Here is a 20,240-nt window from a genome sequence, read left to right on the forward strand (position 1 = left end):
TGTTAATGCTGTATGGGATGATAACGACAAATCCGACACCAATGTGGATGTTGTGAGTTCAATGAGTGATTTGATGTTAGTAGTTAAAGATGATTGTGAAGAGTGTGTAGACCCTATTGTCGACATTATTGTTGATGGTAAAACTTTACAATTACTCGTTGACTCAGATGCATGTATGACGATGATCACGGAGGCATTGTTTGAGTCTTTTTGGGGTGATAAGTGTCTTGCACCCCTTGACAGAAATCATGTCTCCTACGAAGGAAGGAGGATTGAGTTGAAAGGTTTTTTTGAAAGTACACTAGTTTTCAAAGAAAGATGTATCACCAGAAAAATCTATGTTGCAAAGAAAGGTTTTAACATTCTAAGGTGGTATCACCAAGGGTTATTTGGTATGACCCTTAGACCTGACACAAAAGAACTTGGGTCTGTTGTGAATGAGGAAGCGCATAATGATGATTCATCACTGTGGGCTACCAAATTTCCTGATGTTTTTTGCGACAATCTTGCATTAATTAAAGGTTTTAAACATCTTATCAAAGTGAAAGATGGAGCAGTTCTGGTGAAACACAAGTTGCGCAACGTACCTTTCATTATTAGAGACGATTTAGTAGAAGAACTAAAGAAAATGGGTGAATCTGGTGTGATTGAACCAGTAGAATCATCATTGTGGTTAAGTCCCTTGGTAGTCGCACGGAAAAAAATGGAAATCTCAGAGTCTGTATTGACTTACGCAGTTTTAACAAAGAAATATGGGTGGATTCCCACCCATTGCCACGTATTGATGATATTGGGCTAGATGTAGGTTTATCTTATTTATCGATTCATAAATACCGAATTTTACCGATTCGGTATTTATGAATCGGTAAATAAGATGTAGGTAAAAATTCGGTAATTTTTACCGAATCGGTAGGATTCGTTATTTACCGATTCGGTAATTACCGAATCGGTATTTGCCATTGATTCCTATGGGCCTTGAAGCCCATAGGAATCAATAGCAAATACCGATTTGGTAATTACCAAATCTGTAAAAATACCGAATTGCCAAGTGGGACAGAGTGTCACTTTGACACCCTGTTACACCCCTGTTTCTGGCTTGTGTGCCATGTGGCACACATGCATGCCCTAAGGGCATGTATGTGTGTCACATGGCACAGGTGTACATGCACAGATGTGCATGTACACAGGAATTCGTTATATACCACCCAATGGTATTAGGTGGTAAATAGCGAATTCTAAAGGCCCTGTAGCACTGTTTAAAGTGCTACCTACATAAGAAATTACAGATTCTGTAATTTTACCGATCGGTAATTTTAACGTTTCGGTAAAATTACCGATTCGGTAAATTTACCGAATCTGTATGTTTTTGCTACCCCTACATATCAATGTCCAAATACCGGTCGGAAACGGCCGAAAATCGGTATTTTCGGCCGTTTCCGACCGGTATTTGGAGACCTACATCTGGCCCATTGTTTCAAAGTTTGAAGGATCCAAGTTGTTTTCGAAGATAGACTTATCTTTGGCATATCATCAAGTCGAGCTTGACATGTCTTCCAAACACCTCACTGCATTTCTTTCTACCGCTGGAACATTTCAGTTTAAAAGAATGCTGTTTGGTTTGGCGTCAGCGGCTTCCATTTTTCAGCGCATTATGGAGACAGTATTGATGGAGATTGAAGACACAGTAGTTTTCCAGGATGATATCCTAGATGCAGGAAAGTGCAAGACTTTTCATGAAAAAAACCTAACTGACGTTTTGAGTAGGTTACAAGGAAAAGGGATTGTCGCTAATAAGAGTAAATGTGTATTTGGAGTTGAGTCTATTGAATATCTAGGCCATTGTATTTCTTGGAAGAGTATTCTTCCAAGAGAAGGGTTGATAGAGGCCATTGTTAAGGCTCCATGTCCAAAATCAAAAGAGCAAGTTTCATTATTCTTGGGTATGTATGAATTTTATTCAAAATTAATTTCCAATTTTTCAGCTAAAACTGTCCATCTGCGTGATCTTTTTTTTGAAAAACTAAATTTTTGTGCGATAAAGTGTGTCAAAATGAATTTGAAGTTATCAAGGGTGAACTTGGTGCTTTTAAAATTATGACTCCTTTTGATCCTTCTTTACAATCCATTGTTTCAGTCGATGCGAGTTTGGATGGTCTTGGTGGGATGATAACTCAGATTAAACAAGGGGTTGAACACACAGAAGGATTTGTTTATCGCTCACTATGTCCTAGTGAGAAAAAATATTCATTAATTGAGAGAGAGCTTCTTGCTTGTTGTTGTGGAGTGAAGAGATTCAGAAGTTTTCTTTGGGGCAGGACTTTCAAATTGTTGACCATAAAACTCTTTTCCCGATCTTGAATGGAGTTGTGGTAAAGAAACATACTCCTAGGATAGCGAGGTTGAGCTTAAAATTACTTCAGTATAATTTTTCTGTTGATCACATTTCTGGGGAAAAAATATTAGACCTGATTTTCTCTCTAGGTTACCCTTACCTTGTTCTGAATGCGACCTTTCAGCAGGTGATGAAGATGAGGAATGTCTAATCGCATCCATTGATGTTTGCAATGGCGGATGTTTTAATGAAAAAGAATGGTTTGATGCCCTACAATCCGATTCTATTCTCAAGGAAGTTAAAACTTTTATTATTCAAGATTGGCCCAAAGAAAAGCATTTAGATGGTGAACTTCAGCCTTTTTAAAAAGTAGCTGATGAACTGTCTCTTGAAGGAGGTGAGATGATCCTATGTGGGAATAAATTTGTACCTCCAGTGGGTTTGAGAGATCGTATTGTTGAGGTTGGAGATGAGGGTCATCTTGGACAAACATGCACCAAATGCAGAATTCGAGCAATTTATTGGTGGCCTTCTATGGACCGACAAATTGAGAATGCGGTTGAAAATGTTAGCACTTGTTATTCAAGTGACAAGGTGATCAAAACTGTTACTCCTCCTAAAGTGAAGGTTGAGTTGCCATCTGGTCCTTGGATGAAGCTGGCTTTAGATTTTATTGGACCTTACAATGCATTATTTAATTGGTATACATTTGCTTTGGTCAATGCAGATTATTATAGCAAGTGGTGGGAGGTGCACTTTATGGTTGATCCCAACACACATGAAGTCATTAGATTTTTGGAGAGTCTCTTTGCTATAGAAGGATTTCCCAAAGAGCTAGTATCAGACAATGGGATCCAATTTGTTTCGAAGGAGATGTCCAATTTTCTAGTTCAATCTGGTATTGTTCACCGTCATGTTGCACTTTATCATCCTCAAGGAAATCATTTCATTGAGAGCATGAACCGTATTTTGGTTGTGTGTGTGTGCAGTGGGCTGTATCAAGCAAAGTTGAAGTAAGAGAAGCTGTATGGAGCATGTTATGAGCTCACCAAACCACTCTATTTACTGATTTGGGGAAAAGTCCTTTTGAACTGTTGCAAGGGAGAGTAGCCACTTTTAGTATGTGTCCAGCATGGATGAGGCAATGAGGTTTATTTTCTAAAATGTCCACCTTTTCATCTGATATGGGAGCTTGTGGTGAGATCTCCAAGCCAGGATGTTGTGGTGTGAGCGACAAAGTGAATATTCACTTTCCTTCAGACACCAGTTCCCACAAGAAGGTTTAGGCTCACAAAATCAAGGTGGGAGATTGGGTCAAAATTAGGATTCCTCACAATGTCCCCAAAGGTTTGTCTAAAATGAGTCTGCCTGCTCGTGTGGATTCAATCTCTTGCTATGCAGTCAGGGTCAATGGAAAGAATTGGTGGAACATTTCCAGAGTTTATAAACTTCCTGATAAGGTTGCACGTCATATGGGACTAGAATCTAGTTCCGTATCTCCTCCCAATAAATCAGTCCATAAAAGTCCTGGTTCTGATATGAGTAAAGAAACTTTTTCTTCTTAAGGAACATCAAGTTCCATTGCTGGGAGGAGTCCTGTTCAAACTCCCCCTTTGCGGAAGAGTAGTCGGAGAAAGGTTCCACCCAAACGTTTGGATATGTAATTCATTTGTTAATATGTAATCTTATTTAGCATTTAGTGTATCACTTAGATTATATTTAAGTATATTCTCTTTTCTCATGTTCTTTTACCTTGTTTTGTGTTCTTTGCTTTTTCTTTTCTTGCTCCTTTTAATTATGTTGTTTATTTATGAAGAAGGGAGATATTGTAGTAATGTTATGCATTCCTCCCATGTCATCTATTCCTTTATTTGTGAATGTTCTATTACATCCTTGGTGATGGAATGTTGACACTTGAAGCTCCTAGGGCTATTGGTTCATTTTCCCTGGAAGCTGTGGAGACGAACGGAAATAAACTTACCTCTTTCTTTAACTTGCCTTGGTTTGTGATCACTTCAATATTTCTATCTCCTACGCATAAATACTTTTGAAACCGTTAAACTGATCTAAAGATCTGCAAGCCAAAATGGTAAGCTAAAGTAACTGAATCCCTTTCCTTCGAAGCAGGCACTGAATGCATCAGCTTCACAGGTCTCTAATAGATGAGACCAAGAGGGTCTTCTATCTGGTTCACCTTAGGCTCCCTACAAAGTGAAGAATTATCATGGTATATAGATCCGTTGTCTGATGAGAGGTTGAGAAGTGAGGTCTTTAATTGTCATTTGTGTAATCTTGGTATTAATCCCCTGTTTTCTGTTCCCAATGTGCTGACAAGGTTTATGGTTAATGAAGGGAAAAGCACAAGTGTTGTTCATTGCAAATGCACATGCTCTCACATACTTGGTGACTGTAATAATTTAACAGACTATAATTGTCTAAACTTTATATTGAATCAAATTGAGTAGTAGGTATGAGTTAGGACCATGAACTAAAGCGTCACACATAGATAAATCAATCTGAGTTGTACAATTCCATTTTTGAAAATCGCAATTGAAAGCTGCTTGGAGAAGCAGACAATGGGAAAACCAAAAACCATCCAAGCGATCAGGCTCGGTCATTTCTGTAATATTTTATTTGTTGCAAATGCATATTGCAACTGGAAGACACACCAAAGTATTATGGAGGTTATTCTGATGGCGGTCGGACTGCATCCGATGGCTCATTGGCGGTCGGACTGCATCCGATAGCTCATTGAATGCTGTCTGACCGCCATCTGCTGCTGCGGATCGACAGATGCATTATAAAGCATGCGGTCAGAGGCAGCAGGGGGAGGACAGTCCGACGCTTTCCGATGGCTCCTTGAACCCGTCAAACTGTTGCAGGGTCAGTAATCCCTTCAATAGGGGTGGTGCCTTCTCAGGCACTGTCGTAGGGATTACAATGTCCCTTTCCGCCAGCCCTTTCATGGCGGTTCACCCGCCATAAAAAGCCAGGCAGAAAGTAACTTTGGGGGCCACTAACAGGCCCCCCTTGACCTCTGCTATGGAGTCTGGGGGGCTCCAATGGTGGCCCCTAAACATCCCTGCACCACATGCCTGCCACAAGGTGCAGGAATGTTTTTAAAGTGTATATTTTATATTGCAGCTTGTGCTGCAGCCCACAGCACAAGCCACAATAGAAAATATACACTTTGCGACCACAGTGAAGGCGGTCACATTGTAATTAGAGCAGGGGGACCACTGTCTCCTTGTCAGGCGGCCTCTCTTCTGCCGAACAAGAGCCCGACCGGCATCGTAATGATGCCCTATGAGAGGAACAGACAGCACAGAGTAGGTAGGGGAGGTGCTTCTGCAGCAAAACAGAGAAGTTGTTGTGCTCAAGGGGGGATACATTTGCTGTGTGAGACAGAGTGACCTATGCATATGCCACTGGGCATCTTACATTGATATCATATGGTTGGGATACCCGTCACCCCCTCCCAACACACTCCCCAAGAATGGGAAGACGGAAACAGTTCTTGAACTTTTGGAAGGCGGGAGGGAGTTACCCTCCCAGATGTATTCATTAAAATATGAAACAAAATTAAAACGTTTAAAAATAACAGTTTCATATCATGTACAATTTCATTTACACATTATGATGTTTCATGGGCTAACCTTAACACATCTCTAATACAAAGGTTCTCCTAGCCGATTCTAAAACATCCTGTAAATGCATTTCAAAAATTCAAATTGTACATCCTAACATTACGGGCCAACGGCAAGGTCGTAACCGGTGTCAGATCCCTAAACCAGAACTCCCCCCTCACTTGTGAGGGGCGGGCACACAGAGGCCTGTCCCTCTGTGCCAACTTCCAATTTCCTTTGTCTTAACGGGGGCCCCATATTTACTCGACGCCATCTTTAGTGGTCGTCCGAGGACTCGTGTGAGGTGTCTAGAAGGTAGCGTAGACCCCCCTCCCACCCCACACTGCTTACCACATCTGCCGTCGCAGATGTCCTGGCCCCGGGAAATTCCCAGGAGGGGCCCGTAGCCCCTCCTCCCCAGGGAGGGGCCTATGACCGCCTTCCCTTTCGGCGGCCCCATCCTTAGGGGGGACCGCCTCCCCGTTTGAGGGGCCAATGGCCGCCTCCCCCCGGGCGCTCCCATCCATAATCGGTGACGCCCCCACCTCTAGGGATCTTCCAATTACTGCTCACCGATCATGACCTTACCGCCCGACCAAAATAAATACGACATTTTTTAAACTAAAGAGGATGGAAAAAGACAGATATACTGCGATTCAAAGTATAAACTCCTTCTAAGCTTTGACGACATACTTCCAGAAAGAGCAACCACTTTATTTACATACCACAAATTACGAACTTTATTCGAAAACAACCTAAAAAGGAAACGTTATCGTGTCACTCGACTTTATTCCAAAACAAATCGCTGTCATCAGGGGCTGGTGGGTGGGTCAAAATTGGCTCCTTGTTCTGTCTCGAGCTCACGTGCAACGGGGAGGTGCAGCTTCTGAGCACAAGAACAAGAGGATGCTTCCTTGGATCGTCGCTCCTCTTATCCTCCTTCGGGCGGGCATGGACCCTCCTCCAATCCGCCTCCAGGGCGTGGCCAACGGTGTAGGTGTCTAGGACAACCCCTCCTTGGGCGGGAAAAGGCGCGCCCCGGCTACGCCGCTTCGGGCATAGCAGCCGAGACTCACCTCCCGCCCAAAAATGGCTTCCCGGGGGGATCGGGGTACTTCACCATACGTTCGGGGGGACCGAGCGGTCGCCCCTTTCCATATGGTTGGGATACCCGTCACCCCCTCCCAACACACTCCCCAAGAATGGGAAGACGGAAACGGTTCTTGAACTTTTGGAAGGCGGGAGGGAGTTACCCTCCCGGCCGTATTTATTAAAATATGAAACAAAATTAAAACGTTTAAAAATAACAGTTTCATATCATTTTTTTTTTTTTTTAAATATATTTTTATTGCAGGAATTAGTAAATCGTTACAATATCGACCAGCATTGTATCACAAGCATTATCACCATAGTAAAACCCTCAGGCCCCCCACCGTAAGTTTCGTACACAGCCATCCGGCCCACAACCCTGGGGTCGGGCGGCGAGATGCAATGGGGGCTCAGCAGGATGCTTGAGCTGGTCCGGATGATCCACTGTCCGTCATCTGCTTTTCCAAACAAGCCTATAAACCCAAAAGAAAACCCCCACCCTCAAAATACTACTAACCAAAAGAAACCCCACCCACCCCCGCCACCAGCGCCTGGGAGCTACCGCCACAGGATCAGCCATGGGACCCACGGGGAAAGCAATAGGACTAACAGTGCAAACGTTTACCGGGACTCAGGGCGAGTCGCTTCTTCATCTTCAGAGTCGCTGGGGGCACAATAATCCCTGAGGGCCTGCACCAACATTTCCCACTCCAACGCGGCCTCCTGCGCCTTCTCATTACGCTGCCTCCAAGCTAGTTGATATCTCAGCGCGCTCTCCCCCGCCGCCCACTTCAAAAGCTCACTGTGCCATCTGCTGCCTGTCGGACCAACTCGTGCCTTCCAGTTCCTGGTCACCTCTCGTTTAGCAAGGAGGAGCCCTAGGTCGATAAATTTACTAGAAATTTTATTCCTGGGGGTATGGGGGAACCAGTGTAGGATCCCCACCGCCGCATCAAATGATAAGGATCTCCCCGTCACCTCCTCCAGGGTCTTCTCTACTTCCTGCCAGTAAGATGACAATCCCGGACAGGCCCATAGCATATGTAGGAGGTCCGCTTCCTGAGCTGGGCACCTAGGGCATTCCTCCGAATTCGTGGCAAAATACCGCCTAATTTTCACTGGGGTCAGGTACGCTCTGTGGAGAACGTAATAGTGGACCAGCTGGAAACGGGCGTTACGTGTGCCCTTCCAGGCTCGTCTCACCAACTGGGCCCAGGTCGTCTCCGGGATCTCCCTGCCAATGTCCTCCTCCCAGCGGTTTCTCAGAGTGGTAAGGGGAGCCAACCCTTCGTTAATCAACCTGCCGTAAAGGCAAGTGACCGCCTTCACCGTGCCCGCAGACATCATCACGTACTGGCACACCTGAGATAAGGGGGGTTCCTCCTGCCCGCTCTTCCAGTGTGCCTGGATTGCTCGGACAATGGCCGAGTGCAGCAGAAAATCACCACGGGGGATCTCGAATCGGTCGATAAGATCCTGGAAGGACAAGAGTGCTCCGTCCTCGTACAGATCCCCAACCAGCTGTAAGCCGGCATCCTCCCAGGCCGCCAAACGTGACCAATCCCCTCCATGGGGGAGGGCCGTCAGCATCCCCAACGGTATTTCAGGTGCATATGGTGTTCTCAGTTGGCCTCGGGCGTGAGCCCGATTCCAACACAGGCGGACAGTCCGCTCCTCTATCGACAAATCCCGCAGGGCCAAACGTTGTCGCAGCACTATAAAGGAGAGAACATGCCTGGCCATGCCCGTTCCCCTCCTGTCTTCCGGGCCCCGGAATTCCCTGGCGATCTCCTGGGTGAAGGTCTGGAGCTGCGCCGCCAGATAATACTTTTCAAAGTCCGGCACCGCGAGCCCCCCCTCGTCTTTCGGCCTCATCAGGGTTTTGAGGGCTACCCACCGGCGGCCCGACCCCCAGAGGAATCCGACCACCATAGAGCGTAACAGTCGAAACGTGGCCGGTGGAACCCAGATCGGTAGGGTCCGAAAGTAATATAATAGCCGGGGAAGCGCCACCATTTTAAGCAGGGCGATCCGTCCCGCCACCGAAAGCGGCAGCGTGGCCCAAAAGTCCATGCAGCGTCGAAGTGCTCGAATGCTGCGGGCAATGTTCCCATCCAGGAGGTCGGGTTGGTCGTGATAGACGAACACCCCAAGGTACTTAAAGCAGTCGGGTTCCCATCGAATCTCCCTAGTTAGGGTAGGGGCGGGAGCACCTTTGCGTACCGGAAAGAGACAGGTCTTGGACCAGTTCACTCGGAGGCCCGAAACCTCCCCAAACTCTGTGAGCGCCACCGCCGCCCCACGTAAAGCGTCGAGCGGGTCCTCTAGGAAGAGCAACAGGTCGTCCGCATACAGCGAAACATAATGCGGGCCCGCAGGCGTCCACAAGCCCGTATAGTGGGCTCCCGACCGAAGGTGCAGCGCGAGTGGCTCCACCGCTATCGCAAAGAGAAGTGGGGACAGTGAACACCCTTGCCGCGTGCCTCGGTTTACCGGATACTGTGAGGAAATCAGTGGACCCGCCCGGATCCTGGCTGATGCAGAGGCATAGAGAACCGCGGTCCACCTGACAAAGCCCTCCCCGAGGCCGAATCTCCGCAGCACCGTACAGAGGTAGTCCCACTCCAGGCTATCAAAAGCCTTCTCTAGGTCCACCGACAAGACGACCGGGGACGGGGCATCCACAAATGGTTCCCCCAGCAAACGGAACAGCCTGCGAATATTCATAGTCGTGTTTCGCCGTGGGATGAAACCAGCTTGGTCTTCATGCACTAGGGAACTCATGTGTCCCAGCAGCCTCGAGGCCAAGATGCTGCTCAGTATTTTATAGTCCACCGTCAACATTGATAGGGGGCGGTAAGACCCCGGGTCGGACGAGTCTCGACCCGGTTTGAGGAGAGGAACCACCAGCGCCTCACACATCGAGCTCGGGAGTCGCCCCAGCCTCTTCGCCTCCCTGTAGACCACCAACAATCGAGGGGCTAGGAGATCAGCGTAAGCTGCATAAAACTCCACGGGTAGGCCATCCAGGCCCGGGGTCTTGTTTCTCGCTATCCGTTTAATGGCCCCGCGGATCTCCCCCAATTCAATGTCGGACCCCAGGGCCTTCGCCACTTCTTGCTCCACTACGTGGAGCTCCAGTGGACGTAGATAATTATCGAGCCGGGCAGGGTCTCGTGCGGAGCGACTGCGGTACAAACGTTCATAATAATGCCGGAAGCAACTAAGAATCTCCGGTTGGGTGTGTACCTCGGTGCCGTCTGCCTCACGCATACTTGTCGTCAATTGGGACTGGCGCGTAGGGTTGGCCAACCATGCCAGCAGCGCGCTCGATCTGTCCCCCTCTGCGATGGATCGGACCGTATAGGCTTTATAATCAAAACAGCGAAGCCGTTCGACCTCTGCCGCTACCTTTTCCCTCGCCTCCGCCGTTCGTACCTGCAATTCCGGGTGTCCAGGGCGGCGAATTTCAAGCTCACGGAGTTGCCGGTCCGCTGCATCTAAGTCAGCCAGGATAACGCGCCTCATACCCACTTTCTTAGAAATACAGTAACCCCTCACCACTACCTTAAAAGCGTCCCATTCTAACGCTCGTGTACTCGCGGTGCCGCCGTTGGACGCAAAATATTCCAGTACCTTGTCTCCCAGGTCCGCTCTGAAAACACTGTCCTCAAGAATCTCGGGTCGCAGCTTCCAGGTGGGGAACCAGCGAAGGTCCAGCAGGAGTGGGTTATGGTCAGAAATGGTTCTGGACAAGTACTCAGATCGGACCGCTGCCGAAACCAGTTCGGGCGACCCAAGAAAGGCATCCAGTCGGACATGCAACTCATGCAGGCCCGAGAAGTATGAATAATCCCTAGATGCGGGGTGATGCGCCCTCCAGATGTCCGCCAAACCCCATCGGGTCTGCCAATCCTGACGACCCTTAGCCGTGCGACGAACCGGAGAATCGGGAAGTGGTGGATGGGAGCGGTCAATAGCCACGTCCACTACGGAGTTGAAGTCTCCCCCAAGCAGAAGGGGCCCGGAGAAAAAGTGGGCCAACGAGCCCGATAACCTGGAGAGGAAGGCAGTCTTAGGAGCGTACACACAGCAAACATTCAAGTCCCTCCCTCCTAGAGTGCCCGAGATGGCCACGTAACGTCCCTCTGGATCTATCACTGTTCTCGTGACTTGGAAGGGGACCCCCGCTCTGATCCATATTAGCGCCCCTCTGGCATACGCGGAATACGACGTGGAAAAGACCTGCCCCCTCCATCTACGCTGTAGCGCCGCCCCTTCCGCCCTGGTCAGATGAGTTTCCTGCAGCAGCGCCATTTGCACCCCCCTACGCACTAAATAAGCGTGGACTTTGTGGCGCCTGGACATAGTATGAAGCCCCCTTACGTTCCAAGTAACACATTTCAAGTTAGCAACATCAGCCATTGTCCCATATTGTTCTCGCACAGTCTCCCCGTCCGGGCTCCCGCAGAGAAAAGATATCATCCATCCCAGCACTGATGGCGGCCATTTTCCCCAACCAAAACCAAACAACCCAAGAACAAACCGAACTCTCACCCACCCACCCCAGAACAGGACCCAAACTGCGCCATCCAGATCCCATCCAAACCTCGCCTTCCCTCAACCCAATAACCCCTACTACTCCTACGGTCGCCACCGTAGGAAGGCCTTAAGGGCCAGGTGCGGGCCGGGCGGAGGCAGTGGGCCCTCGACGCTCAGGCCACCAGGACTAAAACAAGCCCTAAACAGTACCAAAAACCCCTCGGGGCAGAAATAGGGGCACCCCACCCCTCCCACCCTCTTTGTCAGCAGCAATGGACGGCAACCGCCTCCCCCCTGCCGGGCCCCCACCCAAAATAAGGCAGCACACCCCGTTACCCTTGTCCATCCAAAAGGTCCTCCACCGATTTCGGTGTGATCACCGGTGTATGGGCACTGTCAGTCACTGAGTCCTCCGATTCCGATGGTGCCTCCTCATCACCCGGGTTGTCTTCCTCCTCAATGGCTTTGTCTCGTGCACCAGACAACTCCGACAATACTTCCAACACTCCCCTCCACTCCGACGACGTCTCTGCAGTTGAGGGCCCTCCCGTGCGGCCGCGGCGATTCCTGATCCTCCTAGATCGCCGTCTCTGTTCCGGCTCATCCGCCTGTTGGGACGAGGAGCCGAAGCCATCTTTCCCTGTCCTGTAAAGCTCGAGCCAGGCACAGACATCCTCCGGGGTGTCGAAGAACTGAGTTTTGTCATCGACAATGATGCGGAGCCTTGCAGGATAGAGGAGCGAGTACTGGATGCCCTCGCTCCTGAGCTCGCGCTTGACCGCCAGGAAGGAGAACCGCTTGCGTTGAGTCTCGTAGGTGTAATCCGGGAAGATGTTCACCTGACTGTTCGCCACTTTGAATGGACCATTATGTCTGGCGGCATTAAGGATTAAGTCCCTGTCCCGAAAGTGCAATAACCGCGCCACCACCGGTCTCGGGGCGCGTCCTTGTTGCGGTGGCCGCGCCGGGACTCTGTGGGCACGCTCCAGAGTGTAGAAGGAGGATAGCCCCTCCGGGGCCACCGTGTCACGGAGCCAGGTCTCCAAGTATGTCACCATGTCGCCATCCTCGATCTTTTCCGGGAGGCCCACTACACGGATGTTGTTCCTTCTGTTGCGGCCTTCCGCATCCTCCGCCCTCTGCTCCAGGGTCGCAATTCGGGATAAGGCATCCTTCATCGTTGCAGCCAAGGTTCGCTGCGCCGGCTCCAAGGATTTCACCGAGCTCTCCACTTCCTTGACCCGGTCCGACAGTTTACCGTGGTCCGCTCTGAGGAGGCCTAGGCTCGTCGCCACCTGGGCAATGTCCTGTTGGAGGGCCGATCTCGTGGTCGCTATCGCCTCCAGGACGCGGTCGAACTGTTGTTGCATCGGTGCGCCACCAGAACTCTTCGGGTCCCCATGTTCCTCTTTGTCCTGGGCTTCCGAGTCCGAGGCAGTCGGGGTAGTCCCCTTGGCTCCTCTAGGTTTCCCCATGTCACCGGGGGCACTCCGTGAAGGTCCCGGAGTAGGCGTCTCCGGGTGCAGATGCCGACCACGACCCTCCCGGTTACTGGTCTTCAAATCAAGTATGGGAGACCTCCTTCTCCAGGGCCTGTGGAGACTTCTCCGCTTCGGCTCACGCCACCGCCACGGCGTCCGAGGGCACCGATGAGGGGGCGGAACAACCGCCGCCGAGTCGGGCAGGCCCGCTCAGCCGCTAGAGACCCGGGGTGAGGGTCACCAACTCCACTGGACGACTTGTGGCGCCAAAGTGTCGCGCCTCCCATGGAAGTGGACTGGCCAGGAAAACGTAGCTAGGTGCGGTGTCGTGAGTTGGGCCACCGCCTGGATCACAGGGCGTCCGCTCCCGGGGTCCCCTATACCGTGGGCATCCGCCCAGTCACCCAGCCGAGTGCAGACTCGTTGTAAATAGTCCAATCCAATTGATATCTAGTGCACAGAGCAGCCGGGGATGGCAAAGGGGGCGCAAGTCGCTGCTCGCGACGCTCCTCCGAGTCAATGGGTCCGACCAGGGGGACAAAGAAGTCCGGGCGCCATGTTGGGTCGCACTCCGCAACTCCGCAAACTTCGGTTCCACTCCGGATCAACCCTTGTCCGAGCCCCACCAGGGGCCCCGGCAGGTCTCCGTCGGTCCGCTCAGCAGAATGCGGGGTCTGGGGTGCCCCGCAGCCTCCGATTTACAGGATAATTCCGGGCTCAGTCCCGGAGCCGAGCTCTCAGGCGACCATCGCCATCGGCGCCCAAGCCACGCCCCCAACAGTTTCATATCATGTACAATTTCATTTACACATTACAATGGTTCATGGGCTAACCTTAACACATCTCTAATACAAAGGTTCTCCTAGCCGATTCTAAAACATCCTGTAAATGCATTTCAAAAATTCAAATTGTACATCCTAACATTACGGGCCAACAGCAAGGTCGTAACCGGTGTCAGATCCCTAAACCAGAACTCCCCCCTCACTTGTGAGGGGCGGGCACACAGAGGCCTGTCCCTCTGTGCCAACTTCCAATTTCCCTTGTCTTAACGGGGGCCCCATATTTACTCGACGCCATCTTTAGTGGTCGTCCGAGGACTCGTGTGAGGTGTCTAGAATGTAGCGTAGACCCCCCTCCCACCCCACACTGCTTACCACATCTGCCGTCGCAGATGTCCTGGCCCCGGGAAATTCCCAGGAGGGGCCCGTAGCCCCTCCTCCCCAGGGAGGGGCCTATGACCGCCTTCCCTTTCGGCGGCCCCATCCTTAGAGGGGACCGCCTCCCCGTTTGAGGGGCCAATGGCCGCCTCCCCCGGGCGCTCCCATCCATAATGGGTGACGCCCCCACCTCTAGGGATCTTCCAATTACTGCTCACTGATCATGACCTTACCTCCTCCACGCATTTCACTGGGCACATGTGGGATCCCAGCATGCGCTGAACAATCACACTGTCTCCGATCGCTCCCTGATCGGTTTTGGACTTGGCTATAGTGACTACCATCGCGTCACCTCTAATCTGGATGTGTTCTCGACACAGACCTCCCCCCGTATCCCGCTTGTTCCTTGCTACCAGTTCGCTTATCCGCATAGCCCCATGGAACGCTAATGCAAAGGCGGCCCGGAACAGCACTGTCTCTGACTGAGATGAACAAGTCGCAGGGAGTACGGACATTAACTGGGACAACATTGCTAGCCCTATCGGGCGCCTCTCGTCCTCCCTACGAATCTCAAGGCGTTGCCACCCGCGCAACGCCTTCTTTACTAGAAAGGACGCTGTGGGGTCCTGAATGCCATGAGCCTGCGCCATGAATGCAATGGCGGCTCGGTGTCTATTGGCTGTTGCCACTGATCGGCCTGCTTGATGCAATGAGACCAGAAATTTCAGGACATACTCCTCCTGCCCCCAATGCTCCCCCCTAGCTGGACCCAAAAATGCCCAATAGGAACGGAACGCCCCTTCATATGCCTTCCTTGTCCTGGGGGCTAGACTCTCTCCCACGAGGTTTTGTAATCCGGGGCACCGAGAGACCAGAGAACTTCGGGAAATGGTGCCGCCACCAAGTCCGCAAAGGGCAGATGGCCCCGGAAGGCCTGCATGTGGGAACGAGAGAGTGCATCAGCCGCCTGGTTCAGTACCCCAGGCACATGTTTTGCTCTAAAGTGGACGTTTAATTTCATACATAGCAGGACAATTTCTTTCATCAATCTCAAGATCAATTTGCAGCGTGCTGCCTGATTATTGACACATTCTACCACAGTCATATTATCCGACCAGAACACTACAGTGCGATCACGAAATCCCTCCGGCCATGTCTTCAAGGCCACTAGAATAGGGAACAGTTCAAGAAAGCCAATGTTACCTGTGAGCCCACTCTCGTGCCACCATGCCGGCCATGTTTGTGCCGACCATTGATTACCGAAGATGGCGCCAAAACCCACACTCCCTGCCGAGTCGGTCCACAAACCCAGCTCCTCGGAGGAAACCGCTGGTTTGTTCCACAGGACACGACCGTTAAAATCCGCCAGGAATGCCAACCATATGCGCATGTCCTGGCGAACCTCTGCCGAGAGTCTTGTGCGGTGATGCCCTTCCCTAAGGCCAACCATGGCTTGAGCAATAGAGCGAGAAAAGGGGCGAGCCATTGGTATCACTCTAAGGGCAAAATTAAGCTGACCCACAACCTGCTGCAACTGATGCAACATTACTTTCGACTCATCAACACATGCCTCGAGTGAGGCCATAAATTTCAATACCTTCTCCTTAGGCAAACGGAAGCACCCCTCTTCAGAATCGAGCTCAATTCCTAGAAACTCGAGCGAAGTAGACGGCCCCACTGTTTTGCCCGGTGCCAGTGGCACACCAAATATACTCATGAGATCACAAAATTTACTCAAAGCCTGTGCACATTCCGTGTCCCCAGCTGCCCCCAGAAACAGAAAATCATCAAGGTAATGCATAACCTGTGTAAAGCCTGTGGCTCTGGTGAACGCCCATTGTAAAAAACTACTGAATTTTTCAAAATACGCACAAGAGATGGAGCAACCCATTGGCATACATTTATCCATGTAATAGCGTCCTTGGAACACAAAACCTAGCAGACGCTGATCCTGTGGGTGTACCGGGAGCAACCGGAACGCTGACTCGATATCCGACTTTGCCATCAGCGCTCCGGGCCCCAGGCGATTCAACATGGCGACAGCCTCATCAAAGGAAGCGTACCGCACCAAACAAACTCCCGGGTCAATCGCATCATTCACGGAAAGACCCTTAGGAGCGGACAAATTATGTATTAACCGAAACTCACCTGGGTCCTTCTTGGGGACTACACCCAACGGTGAACAAACAAAATTCTGGACAGGCGGGTTCGCATATGGACCCGCAACCCGACCTCGGGCCACCTCCTTTGCAATCTTTGCCTGTACTACAACCGCATTCTGACGAACCGACAGTTGGTTTTCACACAGCGATTCCCCCCAAAAATCCCCCGCCGGGATGTGGAAACCACATGAGAAACCGTCCCTCAACACCCCAGCGGAGACATGATCAGGGTATTCGTTCAGCCAAGGGATCATTGCCATGATGTCGATGGGAGTAGGTAGCAGCGCCCCTCGGCCGTCATTAGACCTGTTTGGCGCCGCCTCTGCCCCCTGAATCGCCATTCTTGGCTCTGCATGAACTCTCGGGGTGTGAAGATTGTCCACACCCTGCACACTCATGCCTAAATTTGCACGTCCCCTGTGGCCTAGTGCACTTGCCTCTGTTGAAGCTCCAACAGACCCCTTTTTTGCCAGAGTTCCCATTACTCCTTGTGTGCTGATCACCACCGGCGCCCGCTCGAAAGGGCACCGCCGGGGAATGGCGGGAAGGTTCATAAAACTCCATTATTCGTGTCTGGTAACAAGCCAACTCAGTCAATACCTCAGGCCTACGTTCCCCCATGATTGCAGTGAACATCCCGAAAGCCCTGGCCCAATTAGCGATTGTCTCATCAACTCTGAAACCCGCCATCTTTGCTCGCCATACACTTGGATGCAACAATTCCTTCTGATTTTTAACGTGCTCTATTTCATAATGATCAGTTAATAGCGAAAATATATTCACATATTTATCCGCCCATATCATTTCCTTTGTGGCCAACGGGATATGTTGTACCACCTTTTCCCTTCTTGAGGGTACCGACCCCTCCCCAGCCATTGGCAACGGCTTCTTACCCAAATCAGTAGCTGAACTCGCTGGTGCCGCTGTTCCAAGGCCCGAAGACGGCTGTTCCGCGGGAATCTAAGGGGGAACAAAAGGACAAGGTGCCTTCGCAGCATCTCGAGACTGCCGCAACTGCTTCATTATTAGTTTGGCTTCTTCGGCCGTATCCCCTGGAGCTATGGCACCCTCATTATTCCTGGCCAACCACGCCGCCAACTGTGCGGCCAACTCTGGTGGCATATCCCCCTCGTTCACAGGTGTAACTACGACAGGTATCGGCTGTCCTGCATCCGGAATCGGAACTGGGGCCTCTACTGGCCTGACCGGGCTCGCCGGAGGTGACTCGGGAACCGGAGCCTCACCCCCTGCCGCCCTGTTCCTGGCCCTTTTACCTCTCCCGGCAGGGACTACCCCCGGCAATGCTGGTCCGATGACTTTCTTAGGCCGGCCCGTACCGTTCATGGCCGCCATCTGCTTCTTCATGTTCGCCATGTCCTTCACCAGCATACGGAGCATTTGGCCGGTGCTAACCTTCTTTCCGACCTTTTTGCCCGGCATTCTCTCACGATAGTCGACCGAAAGATCCTGGAACCAAAGTTCGAAGCGCTAGAAGAGAAAACACAAGAATTACAAATTCTCAAAATTGGCTCCTTGTTCTGTCTCGAGCTCACGTGCAACGGGGAGGTGCAGCTTCTGAGCACAAGAACAAGAGGATGCTTCCTTGGATCGTAGCTCCTCTTATCCTCCATCGGGCGGGCGTGGACCCTCCTCCAATCCGCCTCCAGGGCGTGGCCAACGGTGTAGGTGTCTAGGACAACCCCTCCTTGGGCGGGAAAAGGCGCGCCCCGGCTACGCCGCTTCGGGCATACCAGCCGAGACTCACCTCCCGCCCAAAAATGGCTTCCCGGGGGGATCGGGGTACTCCACCATACGTTCGGGGGGACCGAGCGGTCGCCCCTTTCCATACAACCTCTGACATGGGTTACCAGACAAACAACCCATCACTAGTCACTGAACCATCAATTGATTTTTCATTTTTGAGACACAAGAATTGTATGCAGCCTCTCCTTGCTTGCCTACCTTTTCGTGCACAGTTGGATGAGACCGAACCCTCAGCTTGACTTTTCTACTCTGTCTTGTAAGGTCTCCTGGCTGTGTTGTTCAGAAATATATTATTCTCCAGCTAGGTGAGCACTCTATAAAAAACATTAAATGCATGCATAAAATAGTAGCTAACAGGACATTGTTAAAGACGATCATGCTTTTTTGAGATGTTACACTGCCTATTTCTGAAAAATATCACATAGTCTGAGTTATTGTCTAGAAATTATTTGAAAATCCATGGGCATGTTGAATTTATTTGGTTTAGCAAACGAAAATCAAAAGAAAGGTATGGAACAAGTGGAAAAAACACACTAGTTCTGATTATCTTTGGTCTAGTCAAAAATGTCTAAGGATTTCCAAACCTGTACATTATCATCAATCAGTTTCTGAACTTCAATACACTATCTTTTTTACATAGAAACTGAGAACAAACATGTTAAAACCCCATTTTCCTCTATACAAAGGCATGGCAGAAATGCTTTTTTGTCTGCACAAAAAAAACAGCGAACTCCCAGTTGGTTCTGAATTCAGTGAAGGCTACAGGCTAGAAACTTAGGAGACAATAGATCCCGGAAACTCCTGGGAACCCAGCCTGATGCATTATTCTATCTCAGATGTGCTGGCATAAGGCATTCGCAGCTCTCAACCGCCTGTGTCAGGAATATCAACTCTGACGTCTCCCTTTGTAGCAAATTTTCTACATTTATAGTACTGAATTCTACACAAGCAATATCGCCATTCTTGAAAACGGGGAGAAAATTGAGCATTTTGTTCTCTGGCTTTTGTTTGGCTGATTTCCCAAAGCAAAAAGATAAAGTGGTGGCGAGGGCGCGATATATTTCGCCGCTTGCTGTTTGCTCATGTTGTCTAGGCCTTGTGTGCTGCGCGTAACTTCAGCAATGACGTTTTCTAAAGGTGCCAAATGAAGAACGTGCAACTGTTACGTGCGTAGATTACATTCCGCTCGCGCGCTGGCTCGTTGAGCAGAGAGAGCAGCTGGATTTCCCCCAGATTGGTGGGCGCAAATCTCGCGCTAGTCACAACAGACACCATTGTGACTGACATCTTCATAGCGAGTCGAAAATGCCCTTTGCTGTTTCTCGGAGTGGGATAAAAGCTACCTGTTCTGTTTAATGGGACAACAACATACTTTCAGGCAGAGAGAAATAATGGAAAAGGACATTACTGACACTCTAAAGAAAAGGCGCAATATTTGTATTAATCTGCCTTGAAAAAAAGTTATTGACACGAAAAGACCCAACCTCACCCTCATTATATTTGTAATATGAATTCAATTATAGTAATCAAAAATACGCCTGTCGTTATTAAAGAGAGATCGAAAAGGTGAATGCTCTGCACCATACATGCTTTTCCATATACTTATATTTGGTACTTGCCTTTCTTAAAACTGATGTGATCGATCGATAAAGATGGAGATATTTCTCCCTGGGCTTCGTTGATGAGCCTCGCAATGTGACGAGCATGACATGGACGATCGGCCAGATGTCGAATAAATGCGCCTTATTTATTCAGGGCTTTGGCAGACTAAGGGGAAAATGCCCATGGCAACTTTGGTTGCAGTAACAATCTGTGCATGTTAAACTGCACACGTCTAGCTCCTTGCAGCATTCCCACATGTACAGCTTCTCCCACAGAAATACTGCTCGCATGTATACATTAGGCTGCATTGTTACAGAAATACGGGCGATACAAACAGATCAAAGGTTTGCTTTGTCTTTTCTGTGACACATTCTGACAAGTCAAACGAACCCCCCAACATAGTTTTCAGCGAAATCTGACTTGATCTCTCTCTCTTGCTAAACGTTTTTGTAAGACATAGTACTGTCTGTGTGGGTTCTGGACAC

The sequence above is a fragment of the Lissotriton vulgaris genome, chromosome 8 (assembly GCF_964263255.1).
Source record: "Lissotriton vulgaris chromosome 8, aLisVul1.2, whole genome shotgun sequence".
Classification (NCBI taxonomy): Eukaryota; Metazoa; Chordata; class Amphibia; order Caudata; family Salamandridae; genus Lissotriton; species Lissotriton vulgaris.